The following is a 19,125-nucleotide window of genomic DNA, read 5'->3' on the forward strand; positions in this document are numbered from 1 at the left end:
AAATAAATCCTATTTATTTAATTCCCTCCATTCTATTAAATTCTCTAATCCTATGATTAAATTAAATCCTATTTAATTTAGTCTTAAACCTATCCTAAAACCTAGTCTACACCCATCACTCTCATTCTTCTAAGCCTACCACTATTAATCCCACTTATTTATCCTAAACATCTTGCTAAACCTCTTTTAGCTCCTAAATGTGTGCTCACGCATGTGTGAGAAACCCTTCACACCTTTCATACCTCTTACACCTTTGTCCCCCACTCCTTCCTTTAAGTTTGCTCACACGTGTGAGCAAATTTTGAATGTTGACCTTTGCATGACTTGTCTCCTTAGCCCATGTGTCTCCATTGTGGCACCTATGTGGATGCCACATAGATGCCACCTCCCCAAGGCCTCTCTCAAACCTATAAATAGAGCCCCTATCTCAATCATTTTCCATCTCCTTCATTTGCATTGTTATCATGTTAGTATGATTCTAGAGCTTTTTAGAGATTTTATGTTTAGAACTAACCTTTGGTAGTTGTTTGCATTACTTAGATTTTTAGTTTGCATTAGCTTTTATGGTAGTATTATGTTGTAGGTTTCTTTCTTGCATTGCATTTTCATCTCACTTCTAGAATCCTTTAAGGATTGGCTTATTCATAGCCATTTTTTGAAGGTATTCTCCATTCATCTTAGCATAGACTTATTTCATGTTGCATTTTCATTAACAAGGGATTCAATAGTTGTGTTTGGGAGAGCACATCTACATCCCTCACACTTGAGCACACCAACAAGGCCTCTTATGGGCACCCTTGTTGAGCTACTTTGAGGTTATGTGAGGACTTTATTTGTGGTTGCATTAGTTATTAAACTCAAGTTGATTTGAGTTGTAATTTTTATTTTTTCCTAAGTTTTCATATGCACATGTTACAACTAATGTTTGCTTGTTCACGCATGCTCCCAACAGGTTAAGTTTTCCCATATAAATTTTGGCATGTCTGATGGGACCCACGTCTGAATTTTACCTTCAAAAAATCATCAAAAAATTGCTATTAAAATCTGCACATTATTGTCTTTGCTAGATGTAGTGTTGTCTGTGAAGAACTGTCGTCTATGCAGATCAATGTTTGCACATACCATCATCTATGCAGTTTGGTGTCCCCACCATTGTTTTCTTTAAATCCACTTGTCACTGCATTAAGCCCAAGTTTTAGTGTCTTCATTATTTGTTTTGTCATCTCTATGGTGGGCGGACATTAAAACTTGTTGTGAAACCCAAATTATTGTCTATGACTTTAACAGAGAATTGTCACCTATGATATTTAATTTGTCATCTACATTGTGTGCCAAGTACATTTTTATCTCTGAGTTTTACCATCTACAAATTTAATCTATCATTTGTGATTGACAACTTACCACTGAACTACTCACTATACACCCCTATTTTCTGTCATCTACGAGTTTTGGTGTCTATGCCATTTTGTTGTCTATGAGTTTCAACATCTGTGTAGTTCTGTTGTCTCTACCTAGTATCTGTCATCTCTAATTTTTGACAAATTAAATTAACTTTAAAAAAATTAACTCACTGATTGATTTCCTGGCAAGCATTTCTAACAAGTGTGTACTAAGGAAACAAGCTTTGGAAAACTTTTCTTTTAGTGATTTTGATTATTCAAAAGTTTATAGTGATTTTAATCACTTTTAAAAATTTATAGTGATTTTGATCACTTGTAGGATTAGATGGTGAATTAACTTATATGGGATAACCACTTGTCTTTGGAATGTATGTTGCAAACTAATACCTAAAGATCAAACACATTCTTGAATGAATTAAGGATAAAAACATTACACATACTCTTTAATGACTTAAAGAAAATTTAAATATATTTCATTGGAATGGATTATTCTCAAACACACTCTTGAATGTCATTAAGGAATGAATACGTTTTTCATTGAAGTGCATGTTTCGACTAGTCAAACACAATCTTGAATGCCTTAAGAAAAATTGACATGATTTCATTGGAATGAATGTGTAGATAGAAAATGCACTCTTCAATACCTAAGGTCAATGAAGATTGCTATGAAACATTTGGACTTGGTGCTTAAAATGAACTCACTCAATCTTGAATGATTTAATGGAATTGATTTCATTTTCAGCAATTTTCTTATGCTCATGATCAATTTACTTTTGTTGATAAATCCTCACTTTTCATTATGTTGATGATGTTGTCAAGTTGGAAAGAAGAAAGCATGCTTAAACATAAGTTTCTTAAAGAGTAGATTACAAAACCTAAAGCTCCATTAGGAAAGAACAAGTGTCTTTTAACCTCAAGGCCACTTATGTATTCTCTCCTCTCATGCCTTTGGGTGATCTTGAGTGCACAAGAAATAAGTGGTCTTGTTTATATTTTTTTAGGAGGCCTACTTGGGGATTTACTCACCCCTTGGGATGACCTCAACTCTAGTGTTATGGTAGAGTATAAGAATTAGGGGGTGAATTGAAAGACACTTCTTTTGGAAGTAAAATTTTGTCACTCTTGGCTAAACCCCAAAGAACTTTATAACTTTGGGAAGTGAAGGTGGAGATTTGAGTTACCATCTCTCCCTGACTGTGTGGCACTATTTTCTTTCATCTATAGATTTGGACCTCACATACCTTGCATATATCGAGGAATCCCTTTAGATAATATTTGTATATCCTAGTGGCAACCTTATTAGGATTGTTGATGTTTTCAACATGCTTGATTATAAGTGAAATGGTGAGCTAAACTTTTAGTGAGTGAAATAGTGGTAAGTGGGTCCTCTTGACTCATGATTATTTTTAAGAGTTTCTATATTTGGTCTAGCATTTAAAATTGGTTAGGTCTTCTATTTACAATTTGTTATGAATTTTTTGTGCTTGAAACTGGGTTTCTTTTGTTCCTACCATGACTGGCAAAGTCAAGCTTAAGAAGGTGAAATTATCCAAACCATTTACCTACAAGGAAATGAAAAATCTAACACACAATGATAAACAATTTCAATACACTATCAAGGACATCAAGAAAGAAGAAGTTGAACATGACTGTTATGATAGAATCAAATATAATGCTAAACTTCAAAATTAGTCTACTTTCCCTAGAGTGAACCCAAGAATTTTTTTCCCTATGAGAGAAGATTAAGTCAACCACATAGTGACCATAACACCTTCATTTTCCACATCAACTCCATTTCCAAATTTCTAGTCTTCCATTTGCCAAAATTTCCTCTAGAGAGCTTGATCATTTAAACCTTAATCTTTTGGGCATAAGGACATCTTAGTTACCAAACTTCCAAGATTACAACATTAGACCTTTATCCACAAGAAAACATTTATCATAGTTACACTCACTCATTTGGAATCATAATTCCATCTCTAAATAGAAGGTAATCAATCTGGTGTCCTATCTTGCCTAAAGGTCACTTGACAATCTTTTGTAGGAGAAAGATACTTTTTTCCTATAACACACTTCGTTTGCTAAATCAATATGGTTTTTTATTTACATTTAGGTTGTTGGCTCTTTTAACACATAAGGTTTAGTTGCTCTCCTACACATTCTTCTCTTTCTTCCATAATCTTTCCCCCATTGGTTTAGTCACTATTGTATGGTACATTCATGATCTGGTAGATTCACATTTAATCCCATGTCTCATTTGTTGGAATCATTAAGGCAATAGAAGATGGAGAATTCTTTTCCTCCACGATCAGCTGCATTAGGGAACACATTTCCCCCTAGTATGAACTTTGGAATGCCTAGCTCAACATCCACACAAGAATTAGAGGATTCTTTTCACAACACAACTTTGGGAAATAATTCACATGATGATGAAGAAGTATATCAAGATGAAGATGCTATTGATAACAACAGTATCCCTAGTGATGTTTGAACATTTCTTGTAGATCCATACAATTTGGAAATTATGGAAAAGTATACTAGGGAAAACAAGATGGAGATCTTCCTAAACTTGGTTAAAGATGGTATTAATGTCCCTATGAGTTTTGATGAGAACACTTTGCTTAGAAAAATCACCAAGGGTGGTGCTCTCGTATTGCAAACTTCAAACACAATCCAAACATTTCACAAAGGAAAAGAACCCACAATGATAACTAGTGCCATACCTACATCCAGTGTTTCAACACAACCAAAGTTCCAATTGATGATGATGTGAGGATAAGCCTACAATGGTGTAGCATGCAAATCATGGTATAGAAAACATGTGCTAAATGAGGAGTGCAGATCACTATGTTGTCATCATGACAACTCAGTGAATGATGCAAACTCCTATGTTGTAGACACAATGTGCATAATTAGAGTTGTGTAACTCATGAGAGTACACAAAATCCTAAGTGTATCACCTAAATAAACTAATAAAATAATGCAAAGTAATTAAATAATGCATTAACCTAAGTAAAATTAAGTAAGTGTAATAAGTGAATACTTATTTACACCAAAACCCCCCCTTAAGTGCAACTTAGGGGAATGCCCTTAAGCTTATGAAATCTAGGATGATATGTAGAATGGGTCCCAGCTACTAGGCCATGTTAAGTACCCATGTACATAATGATATGCAATCTCTCATAAAGTGGAGAAAGAGGGAAAACCTCGTGGGAAAAACCCTCCCCCAAAAAGAGAGATGAATAGGGATGCATGGATGGATGGAGGAATCAAGACGCCCCCATTATGGCATACATCCAGTATATCATAAGAGAATGATGAGAAGAGGAAGAGAGATAGGATAGGATCCCCCTCCCCCCCAAAGAAGAATGTTGAACAGTGACTACTCCGATGAAGAAGTTGATCCAAGACTACAGAATGGTGTTCCTCCCTTTAGGAAGAAATAATGCCAAGGGTACAAATGAGGTGCTTCCACTATGTGTGGAAAGAATCCCATGGATAAGTGATGTCTTTGAAACTCAATTGATTGATTGAAGAACCTATCTCAAAGAACTATCTGTCTCTACAACTAGTGAAGAACCCTGCTACAACTACTGATCATAAGTATCCACAATCACTTCAAACTGTAAGGATTGATCATGTAGAGAATGAACAAGAGAGTTAGATGGAACCTTGGTGACAACTAAAGAAGGTAATTTTGCATCAAGAAGAAGAGGCAGATCATCAATACTATCCCCCAAATCTATCACTAAATCTATATCTAGAAGACTAGATGTACCCTGGTATTTTGGACCTATCACTGTGGCTATGTGTGCATGCAGACTTAACTAATGTAGTGACATCTCACTAAAATTATTGATAGAACTCCACATATCTGAATCTATTGAAGCACTATCAATGGTGTGACTATCAATTTGCACAGCATATGATGTGTGAAGAAGATTAGAGGACAAGCTTGGTGAACTTTCCTCAAAGTACACATCCTTCTCCACAAAAAAATGATAGTCTCAAGATCTAGAAGTCTGTATGCCTTCACACTGTCTTCATAACCAATGAACGTACAAGGCCAAGATGACTATGCCTTGCATCCCCTAGAAGATTTGTTTGACCATGCAAGACAACCAAATACTCTAAAGTGTGTCACAATAGGTTTTCTACTACACCATGCCTCAAAAGGAGTTTTTTCATCTAAGGCTTGACGAGGAGAATGATTAAGAATGTAAGTGGCACTACTAATTGCTTCAACTTCTAATGATGGATCTAGAGACTTGGCATGTATCATGCAACTTGCCATAGACTTAAGAGTTTGGATCCTCAAAGATACAACATCTATCTTTTGTGGATTGAATGTTGGAAGAGTCTAAAGATTAATTCCCTCAAGCCTACAAAAGTCCTTAAGTCTTCTGTTCACATACATGTTTCCATTATCCATTTGAAGAACTTTGATGGACCTTTTGGATTTCCATTCTACATGAGTCTTGAATTCTAGAAATTTTTCCAAAACTTCATTCTTACTATGAAGAAATTAGACCCAAGTGAACCTTGAAAAGTCATCAACTAAGGTAAGTATGTAGTGGCCCTAGCTGAATGCAAAAGCACCTACTAATACTATGTGAACCATTTGTAGAACACCTAATGCTCTTGAAGACTTCCCTCTTTGTAACTTCCCCTTTGGATGCATATCCACTAAATCTGTTAAATATTCACCCTTAGAAAAGCTAATTTGAGCTAGACTTTGACCATTTGGTTTGTGCAAAGTTTCTAAAGATAGCAGAAGTCAAGATGACCATACTGCTCATGCCATAATTGCATTTTTGAATTTGATTGAGATAATGAGGCTTTTGAAGGAGACTTGGGTACAAAAAGAGAGAAAGATTAAAACCTTTTGTTATGATTCACTTTCCCCACTGCAACCAAGGAGTAATCTTTAAGACTGTGCACTTTTAATGAGTCTAGAAGGAACTCAACTCTACATCCATCTCTGAGGTGAGTGACTTGGTAGATTGATAGGAGATTTGAACTTAGGTTTGGAACATAGAGAACATCTTGAAACTCTCCATTTTCCATCTCCACATTTCCTTTTTCTTCAACTTCCATTTTTCTATCATCTCCCATGAAAATGTGTGGTACCTTGGACTGCTTCATTGAAGAAAAATCCTCCTTTGAAGAACCCATATGATAAGAGGCACCTAAGTCAAATATCCATTCCTTTGAAGAGTTTGAATTAGCCATGAGTGCTTGTTCTTTGCCCTTGGAATCTAAAGAAGATCCCTTCTCCTTGTAAGCATAAGGCAATGGAACATTATGTTTCTTCATGATGTTGGTCAATTCATCAATCTTCTTGAGATAGCACTCATGCTCTTCATGACCCAATTTTTTGCAATAAGCGCACTTCTTCTTCTCCTTATTGTTGTCCCCCTTCTTGTTGGAAATAATGACTTTCCTTGTTGATTGGATTGTGGTGTTGCCTTTTTTTCATCCTTCGATGTTCTCTTCCATTTCTTCTTACCCTTTCCTTTACTTGAAGATTGTCTAGCTAAATTTTGAGAACCCTCATTGCTGGCCACCAATGCTTAGACTGAGGTGATTTGAGAATCTCCATTGATTTCAACTTATTTTCTTCATCATCCAATAGTTTAGCATATTCATCAAAAGTGACTTTCTTGTAGGAAAACCCTAAGGTAGTCTTTGAGGTGTTAAAAGAAGATACAAATGTGGAATACTCTGATGGTAGCTTGTTATGTATGTGATAGATCAATTTATCATCTTTGATAGAACTCCCAAAATCAGTAAGCTTAATCCTTAGTTCATTCACCTTGATGATGAAATCCTTTATTGAATCATATGACTTACGATCTAAGGAGACAAGCTCATCTTCAATTTTGAAAACATCCTCTTCAGAGACTTTACCATATAGGATTTCAAGGGTATCCCAAGCTTCCTTGGATGTAGAACACTTCTTGATTTGATACATGATCTTATCATCTACCCCCAAACATATATCACCTAGGGCTTTCCTATCCATTGCTACCCAAGGTGAAATATCACTTGTTGAAACTTTATCACCTGCTAGTTTAGGAAGAGTACCATCTACATATTGTGAAACTCCATTATGCATTAAGTGATACCACATTTTTATGGACCATGTAGCATAGTTATGAGGATTTAATTTAGGAAACTTAAAATTGCCCATAATGTAGAAAATGAAAGAAAAGTGCAAAAAACAGAGAACACAAAACCAAGAACACCCCCCTTTTCACTAAATCAAGAAACCCCCCCAAAATAGATGCTTTGGGCACTTTATCAGTAGTGCAATTATAGTGGGCCACTTGCTAATTTTAGCCTTCATGGACTTCTAATTTTTCTTTTTATAACTTCTATATGAATTTCAAATATGTAACTTTACAATGTGCTACAATTCTGAAGCAAAGAAAGGCCCTATTACTAAAGGTGACACTTTTGTCCACACAACCCTACAATTTGATAGTAGATCTAGAAGGTAGATGAAATATAATGCACTTTAAAAAAAAAATAGAACCTATTTTTGACTCTAGATGTGCCTGTACAGAGCATTTGAAGTTGCAAAATGAAGTATTATATAGGTACAGTCACCAAAAAATATAAATTTTAAACAATCTATGCACCAAAACCAAAAAATAGCTACACAACTAAAACAATTAGGAAATTTTACCAAATTTCATAAAAAATTGCCCCTAATTTAAACTCCAGGTGTCCAAGTTATGGCCTCCCAAAGTCAGACTACAAAAACCAAAATCAATTTGGAGAGGGGTTGTATCAGTGAATGACAGGGTTAAATTTGATGGTCATATAATCATCATAATAGTTCTAATTTTCCCAAGTATGATGGTCAGATAGCTATCAATTTTAAGATAGTGAACTTGATGACGTTAGTGTCCTCCTGTCTTGTGATGATGTTAGCATGATGTCATCATGTATGAAAATGTATGGATAGTGATGAGACATAATCCTTATGCTGACTATGTAGGTGAATTAGATGTCTAATGTACTACCATGTGGATTTCATACACTAACTAGATGTCTATGTAAGAGACTGAGTTGGCATGTCGATTAGGATGCAGCGTGTTAGATGACATGTTGAATGCATGGTTGTCTTTGATTGTTCCATGTGTCAATGATGGGGCTAATCTATGCCTCTATGTGGCATTGTATTTTATCACCACGTGTCCTTATAGAATCTTAGTAGTGAGAGCCAAAAATTTTATCACTAGCCAGGATTTACCTTTGCATGCTGAGAACTACTAAAGGGTGCTAGAGACCTATTTAGCAATTGCTGCTAAATTCAAATTTCACCGGATGTCTAAAAAATGGTCGCTAGAAACATACATAAATTGATGCCATATCTATTTATAACAAAAAATGCTAGGTTTTAGACTGTGTGGCCAGAATGTTTGAAAGATGCAGCTGGAACCCATGTTCAACGTACCAGTATTCTCAAGTTATTATCCCACATTGCAAGGGTAAACACTCATGCAAGTGTTTAAAATATATGAGACATGATATGCTTAAATAGAGGTAGTGGATGGCCAGAGGTTATTGTGTCCTCTCCCACTGGTGATAAGAGGTAGGTTCAGTTGCCGCCGACTTGTGAATGGCCAAAATTTTACAGATTCCATAGGGATTGTGTAGTATTATGGTAGCCAGATTTGGCAAGGGCCTGTGCACTCTGTTGTGGCCAAATTTTTTGAGGCTGATTATGTAGTGCAACCCAAATTTATAGAGGTGCTCATAGACAATTGAACCCTGTAAATAAATAATATTCCACCAAAAATATAGAGAGACAAGATGCGGTCTCACTACCATTTCGGCAAACAAATTTCTCTGCTTGGACTAATAAATCTAAAAATAATTCTGAAAATACCAAATTTGGAAATAAATTGTAGAGAAATAAAATAATTGCAGATCTGAAATACAATAACCAAATCAATTAAAGCATCATACCCAAACTGCAAATTAGGGCCTCTAGGTTCCGATTTGCAGATTTTTTTTTCCTCATGATCAACTTTCACCCAACATAGGCAAATTTATAGTCAATCTTCACCGAATCAATGCTCCAAATGCAACGGTGAGGTCAGATGTGGCTCTAGACACTCCCAATTTATGTGGATCCTCTAGATTCATGTTGAGGTGTTGAAGCATGAATGTTCTCAAATGGCTATGTGTAGAGAATATTCTTGAGCTTAGGCCAAAATTCACCCAAGACCAAGGAACTCAAACACAAGCACATAGTAGACCAAAATAGATAGAGTATGATCATTACTAGATTTGGATCTCTATATGTTCAATGGAGCAAAGTTATGGAATCTTTTAGTGATTTGGCAGAGCAGATCTTCTTAGACTTAACATTATTCATTAGAACTACTACCCTCCCATTTTACTAAAATTCACCCAAGACCAAGGAACTCAAACACAAGCACATAGTAGACCAAAATAGATATAGTATGATCAGAATGATGATATTCATTCAATATGCCAACTTTAGAGCACACTAGGAGTGCATGTATATAAAGGCCTCATGAGAGCTTCTAAAATGCATAGAAGTCAACAACATGATAAGTTATATAACCAATAACATGTCCACTAGATATGGGTTATCCTCCATTAAGCACAGAATTAAGTGTGATAATGTGAGGATAAGCCTACAATGGTGTAGCATACAAATCAATCATGTAGACAACATGTGCTAAATGAGGAGTGCATATAACTATGTTGTCATCATGAAAACTCAGTGAATGTTGTGAACTCATGTGTTGTAGACACCATGTGTATAATTGGAGTTGCATAACTCATGAGAGTACACAAACTCCTAAGTGTCTCACCTAAATAAACTAATAAAATAATGCAAAATAATTAAATAATGCATTAACCTAAGTAAACTTAGGTAAGTGTAATAAGTGAATACTTATTTACACCAACACATACCACCACCTCCCCCACCTCATAACACATTTGAAAATCCATAAAACTTTAGAGGTGGGTTCATAAATTCTTAACAGTCACGAATGAAACCAAACCATGATCTAGCCCAACAATTGTATGAACTTCGAAACTTGGTCCATACCATGAACAACAAAGGGGTGAAGGATTTCTCTTTCGAGGAAATTTGCCCCTTTTCATTTAATAGATCCATTAACATGATATCATTTCCACCAAACTTTGAGATTCCTAAATTTTACAAATACGTGGGAGAAACATGTCTTATCACACATCTCAAATAATTTTTCATCTTATGTCAAGAAGTAGCTTATAGTGAGGATTATCTCAAGAGGCTCTTCACACAAAGTCTTGGAGGCCCCACACTTGAGTGGTTAATGAACTTACCCAAGGGTTCCATTACTTTCTTCAATAATTTGATAGGAATATTTGTAGCACAATACTCCTACAACATTGAACATCATGTCTTATTGAGTGATTTGTGCAACATGAAACAAAGAAATGTTGCAACATTTTCCAACTTTCTACAACAGTGGAGGCATCTTGCTAACCGCATGCCCTAAAAATTTGAGAATTCCCACCTTGTGGATATATTTATCAAAAATTTGATACCAGATATTTCTTTTCACATGAAGATGGCTAGTCTTGAAGACTTTGCTACATTAGTCAAGAGAGGCAAGACCATTGAAAATGCACCTTTAGACAAAGGTGCCATTAAAATTATAGCTTGTCATCCTCAAAAAATGATATGAACAAAAACAAAAAACCCAAATTTTGGTCTAAAAACAAAGGTGTTACCCACAATGGTGTCACTACTATTAAAAGTGTACAAAACCTCCAAGGTGGGAACAAAAAAAACAACAATTATCATAACTGAAACAACAATTCAAACCATGACAATTAGAATCACAATAATCAACAATCTCGTAATCAAACCCAATTTTTTCCTTGCAACAACAACAATACCAATAGTAATTAAAACCATGACTATGATTGAAATAGGAAGCTCACTAACTTTCATGAACCCTTGGATGCCATATTCCAAAAACTAATGGATCACAATTTGATGGTGTTTCCCAACACACGACCCTTTGATGAAAATCAACCCAAATCAAAATGGTATAGGGAAAATGAATATTGCAAATACTGCCACATCAAGGGACATGACACAAACAAGTGTATAAAGATCAAAGCCTTCATTCAAAATCTTGTTGATGATGGAGAAATTGAGGTAGAAGGAGGACCATCCTCTAAAAATGCTAAACTGAAGATATTTCAAAAGTCATTTCTTGATGACAACAATGAAAATAAAAAACATAGAAACAACAATATGAATAATGTAAATTAAGCTTCCATATCAAATGCCTCCACTATGACTACTCTACTAACCACATATTAGGATTTGACTCCTTGTGTTGTAAAATAGAAACAAATGATGTATATGGTTTTGACTCCATGTGTGGTCACATTGAAGAGGTAGACACTCATGTGAATACCCTTTTCCTACAAGCAACTAATTGTGATGCAACCACTCAACAGGGAAGAATCACTTTGCAAGCCACCACTCCCAACCCCACTAATCCATCAACTCCACATGCACCTGCTGTGTCATCCACCTCACAAAGACACACTTCTTTTTATGATGTATTAACCCAATTAGGGAAGACTCTTGCACAAATATCCATTCTAGAGCTCCTTACCACTTCACCAATCCACAAAGAGATTTTGGAGACTACTCTTTTAGAGTCTCATGTGCCTACAAACATTAATGCATCCCAATTCACTACCATGATTGGAAATCTTGCCACACAACAACACCTTTTCTTCACAGATAAAGATTTCTAAGGTCCTAGCCCACACCACAATTTGTCACTCCACATTGAAGTCCTTATACAAAAACATAAGATAAAAAGAGTCCTTATAGATAATGGATCCAGTTTGAACCTTTGTACATTAAAGATGAACAATTTCTTGGGGCTTTTAGAAGACCTCCTAGATATCAATAGAAGGATAATAATCAAAGCATATGATGAAAGAGAAAGAGAATCAAAAGGAGTTATCATGTTACCACTAAAAGTTGGACCAAATGTCATAAACACTGAATGCCATGTCCTAGACTTGGATTTTCCATATAATATCTTGCTTGGTTGACCTTGGATACACACACTCAAGGCAGTCCCATCTACATATTATCAATACTTGAAATTTCCCTAGCAAGGAAGAGATATTATAATTCCAAGTGATCCTTTACCTTTTGCCTTTTGTAAAAGATTGGAAGGTGCACCAATAATTTTTTTTCCAATCAGCGAGTTTGCTAAGGTTGTACCTAAAGCTCTTAGTATAATGGAGTCACCTTCCACAATAGTGTCAGATTTATCCAATAATGATTCCAGTTCCCACAAAGGAAAAGAGAAGGTCGAAGATACTAAGGTCAATACTACAGGGAAGAAGGTTACTTTTGCTAACCTAGGAATGGGAGAGTATAAGTTTGAAAATGCCTTATGTGTTGGAAAACTACCACTCTCCCCCTGTTCCTTTAGAAAAATTTCAAAAATACCACCTTCTACAAATAAGGATACTGTGCATGTTAATAAGACAATGTTTGAACATTGGGGGTCACTTAGTAATGAACACATGGAATCTAATATCCTAGATTGGCTATATTTTGATGGAAAAGATGAACCTATTGAATTCCCTAAAGATAAATATGTTAAGGCTCCTCCCATCATTAAAAACACGGGATATCATGGTATCATCCTTGGACCAAAAGAAGATGGAATCAAACAACCCCTTGAGGCTAATAGCTATCCTAAAGGATGTGGTTTGGGCTCCATTAAACCCAAGGTGTCCTTTGTTGACAAATATTGTATGGTTGAACCTGATTCTGAGATTGAAGAGGAGGAATTCTTCAAAGCACCCTTCCAATACATTGAGGATGACCTAGATAACCATGTCCATGCCATTACCATAGCTAACCTTTCATCTATTGACCTACCTCTCACCAACCCTAACATGATAGATTGGGACCTTCAAGACAAACCACCAGCTCTCTATATCTATAACTCTAACAAAGTAGTGATGGAACTCTTCAACCTTAAGAATCTCCAAGATTATGAACATGAGATCCAATACAGTGAGGAAGCCTACTTTGGTAGCCAAGTCAACTCTCTTAGTCACAAAAGTGAAAAAGAAAAGAAAAATAGAATAAAAGAAGAAACATCCTCTAGTGAAAACTCTTTTAGAGTTCTTTTCGATGAAGAAAATGACAAAATAAAGGACACATCTTTTGGTGAAAACCTCCTAGAGGTGCTAGAAGAGTGAGAGGTTGACTTGCCATTCAAATATTTACCACTAGAAAAGTCATCTATATTAAATGAGGACACAATTCCCATCAATTTGGGTATGGAGGATAATCCACAAATCACCTACATTGTTGCCACTTTAAGTCTTGAAGAACAAAAAGTAATGACTAAATTGCTACAAAAAGGAAAAATCAAATTTGAGTGGACCTACAAAGACATGTCTAGTTTAGACATAGATATGGTTGTGCATCACTTAATAGTAGATCCTAAGATTAGACCAATGAAGCAAAATTTTCACAAGAGGCATCCTAATGTAGCACTTTTGGTCAAAGAAAAATTGCAAAAAATGTTAGAGGAAAAATTTATCCAACCTATTGATTATCTTGAGTGGGTTTCCAACATTATTTCTATATGAAAAGAATCTAGGGGCATTCATGTCTGTTAAGATTTTTCACTTCCTAACATAGACATCATAGTGGATTTGACTACTAGACATGAAATGTTGTCTTTAATAGATGGTTTCTCTAGTTACAATCAAATCAAAATTGTAGAAGAAGATTAAAAAAAAATGACATTTACTACCCCATGGGGGACCTTTTGTTACCAAGTCATGCCTTTTGGCTTGAAGAATGCTAGTGCCATCTATCAATGCACAATGACTACAATTTTCCATGATCTTCTACATGTCATAATGGAGGACTATGTTGATGACATCCTTAGAAAATCAAAGACACGTGATTCCCACATTGATGTGATCACCATCATTTTTGAAAGGTTGGAGGAATATAAAGTGTGCCTTAATCCAAAGAAGCATATTTTTGGGGTCAAATTAGGCAAGTTATTAGGCTACATAGTGTCAAGAAGAGGCATTGGGGTAGATCTCACCAAAGTGAAAGCCATTATAAAAATGCCTTTCCCTACCACATTGAAACAACTCCATAGTTTTCAAGGATGGCTACAATCCATCAGATGGTTTGTGTCCCAATTATCAGATAAGGTACACCCACTCCAACATTTTCTTTGAAAATACACTAAGCTTCAATGGGATTTCCTATGTTAGAAAGAATTTGAGCAAGTTAAAGTCAACTTTGCTAATCCACTAGTTCTAGTCCCTCCAATTGTAGGCAGACCATTAATTCTATATATTTTTGCCACTTTTGTTGCCTTAGGAACTTTGTTGGCACAACTAGATGACAAAGGTAATGAGCAAGCCATATACTATCTTAGTTGAACACTAGTTGGCTATCAGTTGAACTACACTTCTATTGAGTGATCTTGTTTGGCAGTAGTTTTTTGCACATAGAAACTATGCCATTATATGCTTAATCACACTATTCATCGCATTGCCAATATAGATCTACTCAAGTATTTGCTATCAAAAGCTTCCCTCATAGTTCAAGCTGCAAAATGGGTCTTGATTTTAAGTGAATTCAACATTGTCTATAAGGATCGCAAAGCCATTAAGGGATAAGTAATTGTAGATCAGCTTGTTGAAGCTCTTCTTCAAGGATACCATCCTATCATAGAAGATTTTTTAGATGATACCATTATGACTGTTGCCCCTAGTACACAATGGAAATTATATTTTGATGGTTCCTACACACAAAAGGGATTGAGGGCATGAATCTTATTTGTTACACTGCAAGGAGACCTTATTCCAAAGTCTTATTAAATTTCATTCCCTTACACAAACAATATTGCTGAGTATGAAGGCTTAGTCATAGGGTTCTATCAAGCTATCAGATGGAATATCAAGAGCCTTTTTGTCTTTGGCAATTCTCAATTGGTCATTAAACAAGTCATAGATGAATACTATACAAAGGATGAAAATTTGTTTCCATATCACAAGATAGTTGAAGATCTTAAACAAAACTTCACAGAGGTAGTCTTTTAGTAGATACCAAGGACTAATAACAAATTAGCAAATGTTGTGGCCACCATTGCTTCAATAATTTCTATGCCTGAATATAGTCATAAGTATGAGTCTCTTGTTGAGAATCTATTTATTCTTGCTTATGAGAAAACTTATTCAAAGCTAGTGTGTGAGATTGTCAGTCCTAAATCTCCGTGATACATTGACATTTTTTCTTACCTTCATCACAAAACCTTCCCCATAGCCCTTTCCATGAATCAAAGAAAAATCTTCATCTGTCGTACTATCTGATATACTATCCTAGGTGATACACATTTTAAAAAAAACTTTGATGGAACCCTCCTCTGATGTCTCAGTTCAGAAAAAGCTAGAACTATGTTAGAAGAGGTTCACTAAGGAATTTGTGGTGCCCATTCTAGTGGCCTTACACTAGCAAAAAAACTCCTTAGAACGGGTTACTATTGGCCTACTATGGAAGTAGATGCCTACCATTTTGTTAAAAGATGTGTTCCTTGTCAACAACATGGCGATTTGATACACACTCCTTCCCAAGACCTTCAACCCACCATCACACCATGGCCTTTTTCCCATTGGGGATTCAATCTTGTTGGTCAAATATACCCAAATTCTACAAATGGCCACAAGTATATTATTACTGCTACTGAGTACTTCACAAAGTGGATCGAGGCTATCCCATTAACCTACACCACCGAAAAATAAGTTTTGAAGTTCATCTTTAACTACATTATCTATCATTTTGGTATTCCTCAAGATATCATGATTGATAATGGAATGCGTTTCAAAAATTAGGAAGTTGCCAAATTGTGTAGGAAATTTGGAATCACCTAACATTTTTCCACCAAATACTACCTCCAAGGCAATGGCCAAGCTAAAGCTACCAATAAAACCATTTTGAAAATCCTAAAGAAAATTATTGACATAGTTGGCCATGACTGGCACCTCCAAATCGGTCCCACCCTTTAGGCCTACAACACCTCCATCCATATCCCCATAAGAGCTACTCCATTCCCTTGTTTATAGTTTTGAAGTTGTCTTATCCATCAAAATTGAGGTCCCTTCCCTCAGAATCTCTCTCAAGAATCTGATGTCCGAAGAAGAATACCAGGTTGCTCACTTACAAGAGCTACAACTCCTTGATGAAAGATGCCTCAATGCCCTAAAACAACTTTGCATGTATCAAAATTTCCTTTAGTTTCACAAAAAATTTAAGCCACAAAAATTTGAGTTGGGTGACTTAGTTTTGCAGCATAACATGAGGAATCTCCTAAATCGTGAAAAGAAAGGAAAATTTGAAGCTAATTGACTTGGTCCATTTATCATTATAGCCAAATATGGTTTTGGGGCATATCAGATTGCCACTTCAAAGGGATATCTACTCCCTGAGCCTGTAAATATCCAACATCTCAAGCAGTTCTATGCTTAAGTCTTGTAGTTCCTATACAGTGTTGTTACAGTCCCACAAAAATACAAAAAAATTAGAAAAAATTAAAAACTCCAAAAAACATTTGTAAAATGTTCTTGAAGAAATGACTAAAAAGAAAAAAATGTTCCTAAAAAAAGTATTTTGGTCCATTATCTATACGGCTAGTCTCACTTCATGACATTCCACCATTTCATCTCATTTTTGTGCAAAGGTCCTATCTAATGTGCACTTTTCATGCATCTAATAAAAAGACCTCTTGTCTATGAGGCTTCACTTCACTCCCCTTTTTCAAAAGAGCTCTAGTCTACGAGGCATTTTTTGTCGAGTGCTTGTCCCAATCCCATTACACTAAGCTTTTTCCCACAACAATGACTACAACAAAACTTAAACAAAATCACCTTTTGAGACTTAATGATTCAAGAAACTTGTTCTTTTCATAGCCCTTGCCAACAAAAATTTGTGATAACCAGTGCCAAACAAAACAAGATTTCATAGGATGAATCCTTCCTATACATGGTCATATGATATTCACCTTTAGGCGTTAATATTCTTGGCAAGAACGATGGACTGAATGACTACTTGGTCATGTAGTCTCTTTTTGGTTGATTTCATTTTGTGTGTTAGTGGAAGCCTTTTATGGTGTGCCTAGATCTTCCATATTTTTGTGGCACTTGAATCACTCTCATTGAGTACACGTATTGTTTTTGGTATGGTCAATTTTTGATGCTTTAGTACATATGTGTTAGTTTCAAGTTATGTTTATGCATTGCATAATGGGGGCAATGAGTTAGTACACTTTTCACCAAAGATCCCTAAAAAGACTTTGGGTGTGCCTAGACCTCTCTAGGGCATATATGACATTTGTTCCATCATGACTATACAAACTACACCTATTATCCTAAAGTCTCTATGGTATTGCATGTCTAGTCCATGCAAAGGAACCTTTTCATTTATGATTTTATAGCATATAATGCATAACCCCTTTTACAAAATTAAACTAAGGTGTGCTCTCCCATATAAACACAACTGAATCCCTTGGTATCATTTAGTTAGGATTCATGTAATATAGGGTTTCATTGCACCCTGCTTGAGACAAGGGTTCTATTTATTTCCCCCCTCCTATGCTATGCTACTTGGTTCATATGAGTGAGAAGTTTTGACACATGTCCATTCATTAGGTTCATTTATATTACATTTTGTTATTTACATTTTTAGTTCAATCATTTCACCTTGCATTAGTCAGTGTCTTTTTTTGTTACTGACATTTTAGGATACATTCATTATCATATTAATTAGGCATTTTATTCATTATTAGATTCCATCATTAGTTCATTACATAATTCATTAAGTACATCCATTATAATCATCATATTTACTAGCATATACATCATAAAATATCTCACAAAGCATATAGTACATCCATACATGTAATATAACACAATGCATACATCTCATATTCACCATAGAACCTACATCATTCACACATTAGACATCATATATTAATCATAGGCAACATAACATCACACACATCTTGCATCACAATGTCAGTATCCACATCATAGAAATCACATGCATAAGAAATAATCATCCACATACACATAGGCCCATTGAATCATATCATATATGTATATCAAAAGAATACTTAGTATCTATGTACAGTCTGTACACAAAAGAATCATGTAGTATCATCATGCATGAATGCATCATCAAAAACTCGTTGCATCTACACCTCTATGTCAAAACTACTAATTTTCATAATCATGAAGCTAGCTATAAAGGCCCAACCCCTCTTGTACCCCCTCCTCACAGATGCCTGCCCTATCCCATTGACTGCTTTGACCTATCTCAACCCCTTGTGGTCCATGAGCTAGAAGCCTCTCAAAAATCTATTTATCATTGATTGACAGACACAACATCATAATATAGGGACCTATAGTAGGCCACCCGTCGTACAACCTGTGTCTCCACTTTGTGGGCTACCATAGCCTCCTACATCATATCCATGGCCACCCTAGGCTATACTACCTATCAAGCCAGATCATGCTGCCAGCAGTACTCATCCACCTATGCCTGGTGTGTGTCCCACTCCACCCACAGTGTGGCCACCTCTCACTGAAGGGTCTCTATCTCTAC

Source organism: Cupressus sempervirens, chromosome 7, assembly GCF_028749045.1.
Source record: "Cupressus sempervirens isolate cs-2001-9-10 chromosome 7, ASM2874904v1, whole genome shotgun sequence".
Lineage (NCBI taxonomy): Eukaryota > Viridiplantae > Streptophyta > Pinopsida > Cupressales > Cupressaceae > Cupressus > Cupressus sempervirens.